This window comes from Lepus europaeus, chromosome 10 (genome assembly GCF_033115175.1).
Source record: "Lepus europaeus isolate LE1 chromosome 10, mLepTim1.pri, whole genome shotgun sequence".
NCBI lineage: Eukaryota > Metazoa > Chordata > Mammalia > Lagomorpha > Leporidae > Lepus > Lepus europaeus.
Window position 1 is genome coordinate 31,208,358 of NC_084836.1, and position 15,724 is coordinate 31,224,081.

Sequence of the window (15,724 nt, forward strand, 5' to 3'; positions counted from 1 at the left end):
GGTATACTCTCATTATTGTGTTGTAGAAGTACCTGGGAAAGCAGTTTTGTTTGTGCTGAGGATGGGAGGCAATAAATGATATCTGTGCAGCCTAAACTGAAAAAGCAAGACTGGAGCACTGTAAGCATTATTTGTAGAGATGGAATTAGGCACTAAAATGAATAGCAATTCAGTGATTTTTAAGTCCTATTCCTGGTTTTCTCTAGCTGGAAAATGGGGTAGGGTGGCTAAGAGGACTGTTATACAAACATATATGCATATATACATATATGTATATATATATATATACACATAAGTATGTAAAAAACCTTGTGATTCTGTAAGCAAACAATGTGTTTAAAAGTTTATCAAAACTAAAAATGAATACATGTATGGATAAGGAGTTTATGTGTGTAAATAATACAGGTATCATTCAGTTCCTGTCTGTATGAAGTCTTGTATGACTTAAACACTTCAGTATTACAGTATTAATTTGGATAAAACAGTTCATTTTTATAGAAGTAATGTAGCCTTGACTAAACTTTTTTTTTTTGGACGTGAAGATAGTCCTTGGACAATTTAAGGTCTCCTTTCCCTTGATTTCTTTAAGTCTTTTCCCACTTAAGAAATTCAGCTTCCTTGTTTATTATGTGGATTAGCTCCATTTGGAGTCTTGCAGGGATTTCCCTTTCTACCCCACTATTGCACTCACACTCCAAGTGGCTCATAAAGACATAAAACCATTCTTTTTCCAAATAATTACATATAGCTCTTCCTGATTAGAGTCTACTGTATAGGGGCCAGCGCTGTGGTGCAGCGGGTTAAAGCCCTGGCCTGAAGCACCGGCATCCCATATGACCAGTTCTAGTCCCTGCTGCTCCTTTTCTGATCCAACTCTCTGCTGTGGCCTGGGAAAGCAGTAGAAGATGGCCCAGGCCCTTGGGCCCCTGCACCCACGTGGGAGACCCGGAAGAAGTTCCTGGCTTTGGATCAGCGCGGCTCCAGCCATCTGGGGAGTGAACCAGCAGATGGAAGACCTCTGTCTGTCTCTACCTCTCTCTGTAACTCTGTCTTTCAAATAAAATAAATCTTTTTTTTTTTTTTTTAAAGAGTCTACTGTATGATTTCTCCATGTCCTCATCTGGTTAAGTATACACATGTAAATGTTATCTTTAGTGGGTAGAGTTTTCCCCAGTGAAATGTTGATGTTGACTGAGAGAGTTGTTAATAAATGATCAAGGAGTATGCTTTTAATAATTGATTATGTTTTTTTAAAAGATTTATTTATTTGAATGGCAGAGTTATGGAGGGTTGGTGGGGGGAGCGGAGAGACAAAGAGACCCAGCAATTGATCTTCCTTCTGGTTCACTCCCCAAATAACTGCAACGGCCAGGCCGAAGCCAGGAGCCTGGAAATCTGTCTGGCTCTCCCTCGTGGGTGTAGGGGCCCAAGGACTTTGGTCATCTTCCCCTGCTTTCCCAGGCACATTAGCAGGGAGCTGGACTGGAAGTGAAGCAGCTGGGACTCTACTGACACCCATAGGATATAGGATGCAGGCATTGCACACTGCATCTTAACCTGCTGCGCCAGAACGTGGCCCCAAGTTGATTTTTTTTTTTTTTAAGATTTGTTTTTATTTATTTGAAAAATAGAGTTACAGAGAGGGGGAAATCTATCTGCTGGTTCACTCACTCTCCAGATGGTCACAACAGCCTGGGCTGGGCCAGGCTGAAGCCAAGAGCCAGGAGCTTCTTCTGGATTCTCCTACATGGGTGCAGGGGCCCAAAGACTTGGGCCATTTTCTGCTGCTTTGCCAGGTGCATTTGCAGAAAGCAGAGCAATTAGCATTGCAGGCAGCTGCTTAATCTGCTGCTCCCTATGTTGACCCCCCCCCCCCCATTGATCTTATATTAAACTTCCATCCCCCCATTCTTGTCTTCTTTGAGGAACTAGATATTTGAATGAATTTCTACTGGCTCTTTCTTTAGAGGAAATAGAATCTCAGAGGGAGGAAGCAGTTACCTCTGTAGTGGTACCTCTGTTAGAATTCAGAAGGGGGGGAAAAACACTAATGTTCGTTTCTCCTGGAGCCATGGAAAATAGCCCAGCTTTAAAACACTCTAGTTAACTTTGACTAGCCAGAAGGAATTTAAAATTATTGAAACAATGGATACCTGTGCAGCTGCTTTCTGCCTGTTAGGTACAGTTCTAAAAAATTTACAAATATTAACGCCTTTAAATAAGTTTCTGTAGAATTTGTGGATGAGATATTATATATAGAAAAAGATGAAAGGTATTATTAATGATTTTAAAGGAATATCCTGTAATACAGTGGCTTATATAACTATTTTAACAATTAAAAATGTAACAATATTGTCTTATGTTTAGAAAATATAGAACATTGTATGTAAAACAAAATTACGCATAAACTTGGGAAATAGGTAGCTGTAACATTTTAATTTTTTATTTAAAAATTTATGCCTATTAATATGCTTGAGATAATGTAGGTATGATTATGTACTTTTAGTAAACTGTACCATTTTCTTGTTATTAAAGTTTTTCATTAGCATTGTAATGAGTATAGTATTCTATCCCAATGCTACTTCCTTGTTATTGGATGTTTTGGCTTTGAGTTTTTCCTCTGTTAAATAGTCCTCCAGTGAGCATCTTTATTCATAGATGTTTGTCTTCATTGATGATTACTTCTTTTGAAATTACTGTGTTTAAAGGATTTGGCTAGTTGTGATCTTTTGTTTATCATTTTTTCCACCACTCCTTCTTCCCTCACTTCTTTGGGTCTGGTCAGGGTGGTGGGATTCTTTGTCTTTTTTGGCCGTGTGTACAGTGTGTCACACTCACTCTTAGGTCTGTTCTCTGCTTTTTCAAATTCCCATAGCACTTCCAAAACCATGTACTGTGTGTGGTGTTTACACGTTTGACACCTCCATGAAATACTTGATTAGAAAACAATGCCCTATTTTTACCTGTGATCTCTTTAATGACTTTTGAATGAGCATCCTGTGTTCAAAACTTGAGCCCAGAGTGATGTGTCAGCTGAATGACATAATTGCTTTTTAGGACTGGGACAGACTACTAAGTAGAATAGAACACTAAAAAGAGGCCCATAGAAGTGAAAGCTGTTCTTTCAAGATGTTAATGAATAGATTAGGAGTTTTTCTAAAATACTTCTTACCAGAATAATGTACTGATCTTTTTTTTTTTTTCTTAAAAGCATCAAAACTTTCAAGTGTAATTCTGTGTTAAGAGTTCATCAAAAAAAGTTACCGTTTTTGGTTATTGTTAAAGTCAGACTTAAGGAAGTTCAGGGTATCCTGTCACACTTTTTCTGTGAGCTTTGAACTTTTGTTTAATGCTCAGATTTTCAGTGGAAAATGTAGGTTTTGAAAGAGTCCTTTAGAAATTATTCACATCACTATGCTGGACCGTAACTAATGTGATCTGCTGAGAAGAGAGGCCGGTGTGGCTTGCTCAGTGTGTCCAGCCGCTGCTCCTTGCCTTTCTTTTTTTGTGTCGTGATTCATCAGATGCTGTATGCTTCCAGGAACCAGAGTAGGTTTATGTACAAGTCCCCTTCCTGTTCTGGATTCCTTCCTATAACAAATGAGGATGTACTGTTTTCATCTATTACACACATACAGAAGAAAAGCATTCTGGAATTTGCTGTCAAACCTACAAACCTCAGTAGTTTTCTAACATTGTATCCTCTTCTTCCAGTTCTTTGTATGTATCTCTGTTCTCTACCTCTGTTATTTTTGAGAGATTTTCTGAGCTGTGTTGAACTCTGCTTATATCCACACACATCTAAAGTAGTGCAGCTAGGCTGTCAGTTTTGAGTTGCATCATGATATTGGACTACTGTCTCTCTGTATACCAGTAACACTGCATTCAAATTGAATGTTTCCTCAATATAACTGTTATCAATATCTTTGTCCTGAAAGGAGGGAAGAATTCCTCCTTTGAAGAGTTTTTTTGCCTATGCCCTTTCAATCTGTTTGTAGCCCCACTGACAGATGCTCCAGGCAGTTGAAGAAATTTTGATTGGTTTGGGGTCTTAGGAGTTCGTAGTTTAGACTTGCAAATGTACACAAGGAATTGAGATCATCGTTGAATGTTACAGGTTACAGTAGCATTGGGGGCTTTTAAATTAAGATGATAGCTGCAGAAGTGGGATGTAATTAATGGAGGAGAGGGAGTGGGATAGGTAATGTAGTTGACTGATAACTTTTACACTTAAAAGATACACATTTGTGGGGCCTCCACTGTGGCCTAGCGGGTAAACCCGCCACCTGCGGTGCTGGCATCCCGTATGGGCGGCTGTTCTAGTCCCGGCTGCTCCTCTTCCAATCTGGCTCTCTGCTGTGGCCTGGGAAGGCAATAGAGGATGGCTCGGGTCCTTGGGTCCCTGCACCCGCATGGGAGACCTGGATCGACGTAGCTCCAGCCGTTGCGGCCATTTGGGGAGTGAACTAATGGAGGGAAGACAGTTCTCTCTGTCTCACCCTCTCACTGTCTGTAACTCTACCTCTCAAATAAATAAATAAAAATCTTTTAAAAAATAGATACACATTTGTGTATGCATATTTGAATATTCAGAGCAGGTTTTTTTTCTCCTCAAGTAATGCCTCTTAATTACTTAGAAAAATTATAGGTGTAAAAAGGATCTATAGTAAATTAGCTGTACAGTTCATCTAATATTGAGATCCAGGAAAACCAATTTTCTTGTCCTTGAATGCAACTTTAGTGGACTAATTGCTATCTGCAATGCCTTTAGAATGGGAAAGAATCAAAGAAGGAGCATAAATAGAAAAAGAATGGGGAGAGATGTGGGGTAATTGTTCTCCTAGCCAGAGGCTATTATTTACCCAGCTTCCTGAAGCATGTAAAACAAAGTAGAGAACAAGGAAATTGGCAGAAAAGGCTTCTGAGAAACCAGAAGTCCGTAAATCAGAATCACTTACTACCTCACTCTGTCTTAGGTGTGTGCTTGTATGTTTACTCATAAATTTTGATTGTTTGTTTCCCAGCATACTAGAAATGAGAGATTAGAGAAACTGCGGATGTTTAGAGTCAAACACAGAGTACCACAAAAAAGAATTGGAAATTGACATTTTGACAGACTATAAGGAGTTCTAAATTTTTATTTTCTGGTGGTTGGCATTCTGATGCAGCAGGTTAAGCACTGGCTGCAGTGTAGGCACCCCATTTTGGCACTGCTCTGCTTCTGATTCAGCTCCCTGCTAGTGTGCCTGGGAAAGCGGCAGAAGATGGTGCCAGTGCTTGGGCCTCTGCACATACTTGGGAACAGATAGGGTTCCTGGCTTCTGGGCTTTAGCTTGACCTAGTCCCTGCCATTGCAGCCATTTGGAAAGTGTACCAGGAGATGGATAATAGCACGCGGAGCGCTCGTGTGCTCTTTCTCTTTCTCTAAATGCCTTTCAAATAAATAAATACATCTAAAAAAGTAAGAATTAATAACATGTAGTATTCATGGACAGTTTGGACATTAAAAACAGTGGCTGTGTCATTGTACCTGGAGTATCTTTGTCTGTACTGGCGTGTTTTAGGATTCATGAAACTCCTTCATGAGGCCCTCCTGTCCTCTTTAGAAGATAGGTACTTCTCAGATGGTCCTTACTGAATTGATGTGTGTCTTGTTAGAGACTGTGAGCCTATACTGACTCATCCCTACTATTACACAGTGATAAACTCCGTCATAAGAAGAATTAGCTGCCTGTATTACGGACATGGCACAGTCTGTTCGTTTGTATATCGTATTCTCCTTGCCTAAGTTCCTCAGGTTACAAAATACTGCTCTACATTTGAGATCCGCTTTAAAGGTCATTTCTTTGACGAGGCAGGCATGCCCCCAAGTCACCCTTAGCAGATTCATTTCCGTGTTTGTGTTCCAGATGCTTGATGTTGACAGTGTTTCTCTGATTTGTGAAACATCAGTTAAAAAATAAATTGCTGATTTGATAGTTGGGTAAAATGAAAATTAAATACACATACACGAGCAGATTCACTAATTGACAGAAGCATGTTCTACTTCAATGTAAGTTCCAATTCAAGTGTTTGTGAAAAATTTTTTTTTAATTTATTACTTATTTGAGGGGCCAGTGCCTTGGCTCACTTGGTTAATCCTCCACCTGTGGCGCCAGCATCCCATATGGGCGCCGAGTTCTAGTCCCGGTTGCTCCTCGTCCAGTCCAGCTCTCTGCTGTGGCCCAGGAAGGCAGTGGAGGATGGCCCAAGTGATTGGGCCCCTGTGCCCGCATGGGAGACTAGGAAGAGGTACCTGGCTCCTGGCTTCGGATTGTCGTAGCTCCAGCTGTAGTGGCCATTTGGGGAAGGAAGGAAGACCTTTCTCTGTCTCTCTCTCACTGCTATAACTCTACCTGTCAAAATTTTAAAAAAATTATTACTTATTTGAAAGGCAGAGTTAAAGAGGCAGAAGAAGGCAGCGCGGAGGGTAGAGAGGTTCATTTCCCAAATGGCCGAAACAGCTAGAGCTGGCCCAATTTGAAGCCAGGAGCTTTTTCCGGGTCTCCTATACAGGTGCAGTGTTTTCTCAGGCCTTAACAGAGAACTGGATTGGAAGTGGAGCAGCCAGGACTTGAACCGGCACCCATATGGGCTGCAGACACAGCAGGTGGTGGTTTTACCTGCTGTGCCAGAGCACCAGCACCTGTTCGTCAGTTTTTAAGTCAGCTAAATCATTTTTCTTTTTGAAGAATAATGTTGTAATGACATGTGCTTTTTTATAAGCTATGTTCTGTGATCTTAACTTCCTCTACAATTTACCAATAACTTTGAGACTTTACCAAGGGTTACAAATTATCTTTAGATTTCCTATTAGTTAATCTCAGTATTTGATATTGTCTTTGTGTTTTTGTTTCTGGCTATGTCCTTAATGTAATAGTGACTCTGAGTGCTAATGCGTAAAAAAGCTACACTGACATGTCTTACTTTGAAATTCTGAGAATTGGTAAATTCTTTTCTTTTTAATTGCTTTTCTTAACTTCTGACCATCTGGGTATAAACTTGCTTTTGGTTTCAGCATTACTTCTTAATTATAGACTTAAGAAAGTATTTTAAACAAAAATAAGGGATTCCAGGGACTCAACATGGAAAAAAAGGTGGAATTTCCTGTTTTATGGACTAAGAATGCTGGGAAGTGGAAACAATGATTGCTAAAGTCAGGGAAATACGGTATTTCTGAATATCTTTTTCTTTTGTAGTTGTCTGCTTGCGAGTCTGTCTCCCTAGATTGAATTCTTTAAAGGCTGATTGGTGATAGTTGTACTTAAGGAAATAGCACAGTACTTGGTGTATTAGGTCTTAAAGAAATGAGTCATTTTCTTGAATGATCATGTGTTGGTTTAACTATGCCTGATTTTTTTTTTTTTTTTTTTTTTTTTTTTTTTGACAGGCAGAGTGGACAGTGAGAGAGAGAGCAGAGAAAGGTCTTCCTTTTGTCGTTGGTTCACCCTCCAATGGCCGCCACGGCCGGTGCGCTGCAGCCGGCGCACCGCGCTGATCTGAAGCCAGGAGCCAGGTGCTTCTCCTGGTCTCCCATGGAGGTGCAGGGCCCAAGGACTTGGGCCATCCTCCACTGCCTTCCCGGGCCATAGCAGAGAGCTGGCCTGGAAGAGGGGCAACCGGGACAGAATCTGGCGCCCCGACCGGGACTAGAACCCCGTGTACCGGCGCTGCAAGGTGGAGGATTAGCCTATTGAGCCACAGCGCCGGCCACTATGCCTGATTTTTTAAAAATGCCTGATAATTTTGTGATATGATGTCAGAAGATTTTAATATGAAACATTAAAACAAGGTTTTTCTATCTTTTGAAGTTTTAGCTTATAGCAAAGATCTTATAACTAAATTTTACATAATGAATAAAGACTTTCAATATGGAGAAGAGTTTGAATATTGTAATAATAAAAAACACAGACCCAGATCATTGCTTTAGTGTAAGAAAATGGATTTGGCTTACCAGCTTTAATATTTGAGGTCATGAAGATAAAAGACTCTGATTCTTTTTTACAATTAAAGAAGAAGACTAGTTGGGTCAGAAGCATACTGCATCTAATGCTTGTTATTTAATTTGTATAACAGTCCCATAAATAAGATGATGGTTCCTTTCACTAATGACAGAGAAGTGAGTCAGGTTGCCTTCCCCGGGTGCAGATTGGTGGAAAAGCCACTTGGGCCCAGCGCTCTGTCTGTAGTCTACTGTTCTGCCTTCTGCACTTGTCCCTTTGGCTTGTTACTAGAAGTTTAAAGTCATATCAAGAGCCAGATTATTTTCCTCCTACTTTCTTTTTTTTTAAAGATTTATTTTATTGGGCCAGCGCCATGGCTCAATAGGCTAATCCTCCGCCTAGTGGTGCCGGCACACCAGGTTCTAGTCCCGGTCGGGGTGCCGGATTCTGTCCCGGTTGCCCCTCTTCCAGGCCAGCTCTCTGCTATGGCCAGGGAGTGCAGTGGAGGATGACCCAAGTGCTTGGGCCCTGCACCCCATGGGAGACCAGGAGAAGCACCTGGCTCCTGGCTTCGGATCAATGCAGTGCGGCGGCCATTGGAGGGTGAACCAACGGCAAAAAGGAAGACCTTTCTCTCTGTCTCTCTCTCTCACTGTCCACTCTGCCGGTTAAAAAAAAAAAAAAAAAAAGATTTATTTATTTGATAGAGTTACAGAGAGAGAGGTCTTCCATCCGCTGGTTCACTCCCCAGATGGCCGCAACAGCTGGGGCTGCGCTGATCCGAAGCCAGGAGCCAGGAGCTTCCTCTGGGTCTCCCACGTGGGTGCAGGGGCCCAAGGATTTGGGCTATCTTCTGCTTTCCCAGGCCATAGCAGAGAGCTGGATTGGAAGAGGAGCAGCCGGGACTAGAACCTGCATCCATATGGGATGCCAGTGCTTCAGGCCAGGGCATTAACCCACTGTACCACAGCGCTGGCCCCTACTACTTTCTTTTCTTGGAATGAAAATGTTCTTAGATAATTTTTGTAATGCTTGCCTAATTTCCCAAGTATTGAAGAGAAAGGTACCAGAGACTAGAGATTTGGTTTATTCATATTTACCCTAAATATTGGCTGCAAAAAGGCAGATTTAAATCTAGTTCAACTTTATTATGGGAAGAGTGTTCTGTACATTTGAAGTGACAAGCAATGAACACTTGATATCCTGATCTTAACTATCAGGGTTTAAGGGAAAAATTGTAATTGTTGTTGAAATGTAGCATTTCTGATAATACCAGGGGAAAAATTTAAGGTCCTTAGTAGAAAAACACTTGAGATTCTGGTAAGCAATCATGTCAGAATTAAGTGTAAGTAATAAATGGTAAAACACATGTGTATTCATTTTTTTTTTAAGTGCATAATTCTGTTGAATTCATCCCACAAGAAGGAACAACTCATTTGGGCTTAGGGCTTTGACATTCTGAGTTGATTCAGGAGGTTCTTTATTGCAAAATAATTGCCTTTCATAGGGACTTTATGTGATAAACACTGTTTCTATGATATAATTTTTCTACCAACCTCTCTAGTAATGGAATTTATTAGCAAAGTTACTCTTGATAATACATCTTTTGAAAAATAGAGATTTGCTATCATTTAAGATATTTTCTTTAAAAAGAATACCAGGCTCTACAGGAAATTTTAAAATAGTACAACTGTTTTGTTTCCTTTTCTTTTCTTTTCTTTTCTTGTTCTTTTTCTTATTTCTTTATTTGAAATGCAGAGCTAGAGGATGGAAGACATAGAGACATTTTCTGTCCAGGGGTTTACTCCTCAAATGTCCGTAAGGACTGAGGCTGGAACAGGCTGGAGCCAGGAGGAGCTGGGAACATCTCCCACATGGGGGACCAGGACCTGAGCACTTGCACAATGTTCTGCTGCTTTCACAGGCCATTAGCAGCGAGCCGGAACAGAAGTGGAGTAGCTGGGACTCAAACCAGCTCCCATGAGGGATGCCAGCATCGCAGGTGGTGGCTTAACCCACTGTGCCAAAACGCCAGGGCCAGTGCAGCTGTTTTAAGTAATGGCACACTTATTAGCATGATTTCAGGTTAATTCTTCATACAAAAATAACCATTTTTAGGCTATGTTATTTACTTATCCTGCATAGTAAGCATCTAGAACAGTCTTGGATATATTCTAGGTTCAGTAAATTCTTACTTGAAAGAATCTTAGAATCCGGAATGTTCACACTATAGAAAAGTAGAGTAGTTGATGTGAGATTTTTTTAATTTTTAAAATTTTTAAATATTTTTTTATTTTTATTTGAAAGGCAGAGTTAGAGAACAGAGCAGGAGATCTTCAAGTCACTGGTTGACTCCCCAAATGGCTGCAACAGCAAGGGCTGGGCCAGGATGAAGCCAGGAGCTTGGAGTTTCTTCTTGGTCCCACTCGGGTGTAGGGGCAGAAGCCCTTGGCCATCTTCCGCTGTTTTCCTAGGTGCATTAGCAGGGATTGGATTGGAAGTTAAGCATCTGGATCCCAAACCGGTGCACTTGTGGGATGGCAGTGTCACTGGTATTTGCCTCTGAGGTTAGGATGCCTTTCAGGATGTCTGCGTTACATATTGGAATGCCTGGTTTGAGACCCAGCTCCACTTCCAATTTTAGCTACCTGCTAATGTGCATCCTGGGAAGCAGCAAATGATTGCTTAAGTACTTGGTTCCCTGCTATCCATATGGGAGATCCAGGCTCTTGGCTTTGGCCTGGTCTGGCTTACCACCTGCTTTTGCAGGCATTTGGAGAGTGACCCAGCAGATAGAAGTTTTTCCTCTGTCCTTATGCCTTTCTTTCTTTTTTTTTTTTTTTAAAGATTTATTTATTTGAAAATCAGAGTTGCACAGAGAGTGGAGAGGTTGAGAGGTAGAGAGGTAGAGATAGAGAGAGAGAGAGGTCTTCCATCTGATGGTTCACTCCCCAGTTGGCCACAACAGCCAGAGCTGCACTGATCAGGAGCCAGGAGCCAGGAGCTTCCTCTGGGTCTCCCACATGGGTGCAGGGGCCCAAGGACTTGGGCCATCTTCTTCTGCTTTCCCAGGCCACAGCAGAGAACTGGAGTGGAAGTGGAGCAGCTGGGTCTCCAACTGGCGCCCATATGGGATGCCGGCACCTCAGGCCAGGGCGTTAACTCGCTGCGCCAGCACCAGCCCCCCTTCTGCCTTTCAAATGGAATGAAAATAAATACATAATTTTTAAAAATTAATTTCTTGTTTGTCATTGGGTCAGTGTAACTTCTGTGTCAGTACTGTTCTACATTGACATTTAGTATTTAGAAAGAATTAGGGAAAGAATGCACATTGGTGCTTCCTCACATGGGGCACCAAAAATGTTAGGAAAAGAGGCACAGAACAGAGGAGACAGAATACAGACTTGCAGCCAGACCGAATTCAGAGGAAATGAATCCGCAGAGGTTGATCAACTGCCATTTCACTCACAGACCAAACACATGGCAGAGGCCTTTACCCCAGCAAGCTGAGCCCTTTTATATCTTAGGTGGGCTAGGTGTGGGAGTGGGGGTGGTAGGCAGAGATGAGCTTCCCCATACTGGTTCTTCAGGTTTGGCCTACCGGCTTCCAGGGAGTAGGGTAGGGATCAGCACAGGGTGTCAGACTGGACTGATCTCTTGAAAGAAGTCAGGGGTAACAAGAAACCTAAAATAGCTAGGCTTGTGTCCTTGCTCCATCAGTCCAGACTCTGAGTATAGATAAGGACTTGGGGCACTTGTTTCTTTCTGGCTACTTCCTGCAGATACGGGGAGTTGACGTGTGGTGGGGTATCTATACTCTGGATTGGACTGATTGAAGAAGAGCAGTCTTGTGTTTGCTAAATTCTGATATAAACAAAAGTTTAGGGGAAAGTATAGGGATGAAGGTGATATGAGAGTTTCTTCTCTATCTAGTTTATGATACCTTAAGCGAGATACACACATGGAAATGCTAGTATAGCAAATTAAAGAATAGGGAATTATTAAATCATATTGAATTAGAGCTGCAAATTGGGAATTGGATGTTTTTAAGTTCCCTCTAGAGGTATGATGGTTATTATAATGTTTCTAGCCTGGGGCCAACAAGCCCACTGTAAAGGGCTGTTTTACAATTCATTTCCAATGTCTTCTATATGTGGTAGATTGAGACGAGAGTAAGATGAAGTTTGGCTACTGGAAGAATCAGTTTCCTTCTGAATAATAGAAAGGTTAAATTACATTTGGTGTCCAGCTCATTTTTTAAGAACTAATTCTTTGAGGTGTAATTTATAAAATAGAAAGTTAGAGCCAATTAGAAGCAAGTTGCTAGTAAATATATATTTTTTTTAGTATAAATGTCCCAAATGTTGCCTGTGATATAGCTGTTTGATTGTCTGAAATTTAAGGGGGTGTTCTGTATTTTGTTTGGCAGTCCCATTAGAATGTGACAAGATAGGTGTTATCAGGGAGTCTTTTGTCTAAGTTCTAAAACAAGAGCCTAAACAGACCATGCATATGCCAATATCGAAAATAGTTTGAAGAGGATTTATTCATTGCCAATCATGAAAGACAGGAGGTGTTTAAATTCAGATTGGAAACAACTGATATCAATACAGCGACCCAAAGTTCTGAACCCTTAAAGTGAACTTGATAATGAGTAAATTGTGACTGCTTGTGACTTCTTCACGTGTATTTTCTGGTGGAGAAGACTGTAAGCAAAAGATAGCTCCAACACCATGGTGGAAACACTAATGTTTTTGATGTAATGAAGGACAACATTTAAAAGGACACAGATTTTAAAACTAGAACCTGGTCCAGCCTCTCTCCTGTAGATCAGAAACTGAAACTCAGACACACTGCAACTTGCCCAAAATTGTACCGTGAGGATGAAAACCTAGATGTGATTCCTACCTTAGTGTCCATTCTACCATTCTGTGTTACGCTTTCCTGAACCTTGACAGAAATGGTATTCATTCAGTAAAATATATTTTCCAGCTGTAAATTGTGCCATCTTAGTTTCCGGTCCTATGTTGGATGCTGGGAATAATAATGGTTAAAGCAGGTAGTCTGTGTCTTATTTAAATGAAAATTCCTTTCTTTTTATCATAAATAGTTGATGCTTAAGCAAGAAAGGATAAAATAGTTTCATTAAAGTATGTACTCCAGAAGCCAGCATTGTGACATAGTAGGCCAAGCCTAGGCCTGCGGCTCTGACATCCCATATGGGGCACTGTTTGTGTTCTGGCTGTTCCTCTTCTGATCCAGCTCTCTGCTCATGGCCCAAGTGCTTGGGCCCCTGAACCCACATGGGAGACCTGGAGGAGGATCCTGGCTTCAGATCAGCCTAGCTCTGGCCATTGCAGCCATTTGGAGAGTGAACCAGCGTCTGTAACTCTGCATCTCAAATAAAAAAAAGTATTTAAAATCTTCTAAAAAATGTATTTCAAGCTAGAATTCTTGGCTGTTGATCCCTGGAGCTCTGTTGCACATTTTATAATAGTTGTGCAAAACTTTATGTGGGTCTCCAGATATAAGTTAAAACATTTGTGCAGTGATAGGTTTGAACTGCTCCTATACAGCTTTATTAGTTACCCTCTATGGTGGAGAGGAGCATTGATGAGCTGTTAGCAGTTACATGAAAGAAAGTGCTGTAAATTTATCACCTGGACAGACAAAAATCTCACTTTGCCTAAAGACCTCAAATTCTCCTTTGGTTAGATTCTTGCAAAGAGTCTTGATAGGGGAATATCTAATTTATAAAAAGGTGAGTGCGTTTGGGTACTTACACAGGAGCTCTGGATTGGTCAGCACTGCTCCTGGTTTTCTTCTCACATTGAAAATAAGTGTTCTATGTATCCTTGAGTTTTGTTTTATTTTGTTTTTATAACCACCTGCTTTAGCATTCCACATACAACTGAATCAAAGGGAAAGATGATACTATACATGCTTTTGAATGTTACTTCCTTATTTTGACAATCTAATGAATTCTAAGATATCTTTTAGTGATTCCGAAATAAATATATGTATGTATTTGCTTTAACACTGGAAAAGCAAACATTAATTTGTTAGTTGTAAAGTGATAACTAAAACTTGCTGTGTAAATAACATTTATTTTAATCCCATGTTGAACTTATTTCCAAAATATTAGTATTTTTCTATCTAAGCAAATATAGTGGAAGGAATAAAATCTAGTATTTATTTTATTCCAGTGCCCTAGTTTTTTAATTTTCAATAGCAGCTCTTTGGAAGAATGAACTAAGTTTGTATGTTTCCAGTAATTCAGGTTTAGAATTTTTTTTTTTTTTTTTTGGACAGGCAGAGTGGACAGTGAGAGAGAGAGACAGAGAGAAAGGTCTTCCTTTGCCGTTGGTTCACCCTCCAATGGCCGCCGCGGTTGGCGCGCTGCGACCGGCGCACCGCGCTGATCCAAAGCCAGGAGCCAGGTGCTTCTCCTGGTCTCCCATGGGGTGCAGGGCCCAAGCACTTGGGCCATCCTCCACTGCCTTCCCGGGCCACAGCAGAGAGCTGGCCTGGAAGAGGGGCAACTGAGACAGAATCCGGTGCCCTGACCGGGACTAGAACCCAGTGTGCCGGCACCGCAAGGCGGAGGATTAGCCTAGTGAGCCGCGGCGCCGGCTTAGAATATGTTTTTAAAACATCTTTTTAATAAATAGGCTACCTTTAAAATAGAGCAAAATTTTCTACTTGAAAATTAGAAGTTTTATACCATTTTTAAAAGCATTTTGTGTGGTAATAACTTTCTGAAAATGAAAGGGCCTTGATGATTAGATTGACCACTTTGTTGTCCTTACAGTTTAATAATTAGGAAGACAGTAATCATTTCTATTTATAGAAAATGAGCAAGCCCAGAATATCTTACATTAAATTAATTATGGGTATGTGGTAGAGACATGAGCATATATCTATCTGCAGTTATTTTCTCTTAGTGTAAATAAGCTACTGTATTAGCACTTATTGTCATTTTAATGTAATGTTATGTACATCTGTACATGCACCCACACCACGTAGATGAAACGGGAAATCCTTCCCAAATTATGTAACTTAACATTGAAATTGAGGGTAAATGTATCATGCACTGAAATAGGCATAGTAAAATATATGGAAGTGGCCTCTGTCCAGAAGTGCTCTGAGACCAATTAGGTTATGATTATGTCTGGTTGGCTAACATTCATTTTTTATACTGTATTCCTTAAAGAAAGAGTGTTATCAGTGTTAGCAATATTTTTGTCAACATTTCCTTGTTCTGTAATGTGTTCTGTTGCATTAGATAAAAGGAGAAATACAGTGTGGTTTAAAATCCTAATGACAAAGTAAGATAAAAGTTTGCTCAAAAATATATCAGTTATCTGGCATTCTTATAGGAAGGAAAAAAACAGGATAGGAATTCAAGAAAGGAGTCTAGTCTTTGCTTAGGGTAAAAGATAGTTCTAAATCAAATTAGCGTGGGTTGTAGCTATTGGAAGCAACACTGTATTGTCCTTGGAAATAGATTCCTAACAGCTTAAGCTGGATTTACTGGTTTATCTTCTCTGGGTAATAGATATAAAAGAATCCTTCTTTTAAAAAGAGTAAAAGATGAACTCGAAGAACAGATGCTGAAGGGAATTTCAGAATTTTTTTCTTTTTTAAAAATTTTTTATTTAGGGGTTGTGGCGTGGTGGGTAAAGCTGCCACCTGTAGTGCTGGCATCCCATATGGGCACCAGCTCAAGTCCTGGCTGCTCT

At 40.6% G+C, this 15,724-nt stretch overlaps 1 protein-coding gene across 2 annotated transcripts in view; it reads left to right on the plus strand.

Moving 5' to 3' along the window:
- The window catches only part of ATP2B1 (ATPase plasma membrane Ca2+ transporting 1), a 125,521-nt gene that overhangs the window by 13,818 nt on the left and 95,979 nt on the right, over positions 1-15,724 (plus strand). The gene's annotated exons all lie outside the window — the stretch shown is intronic.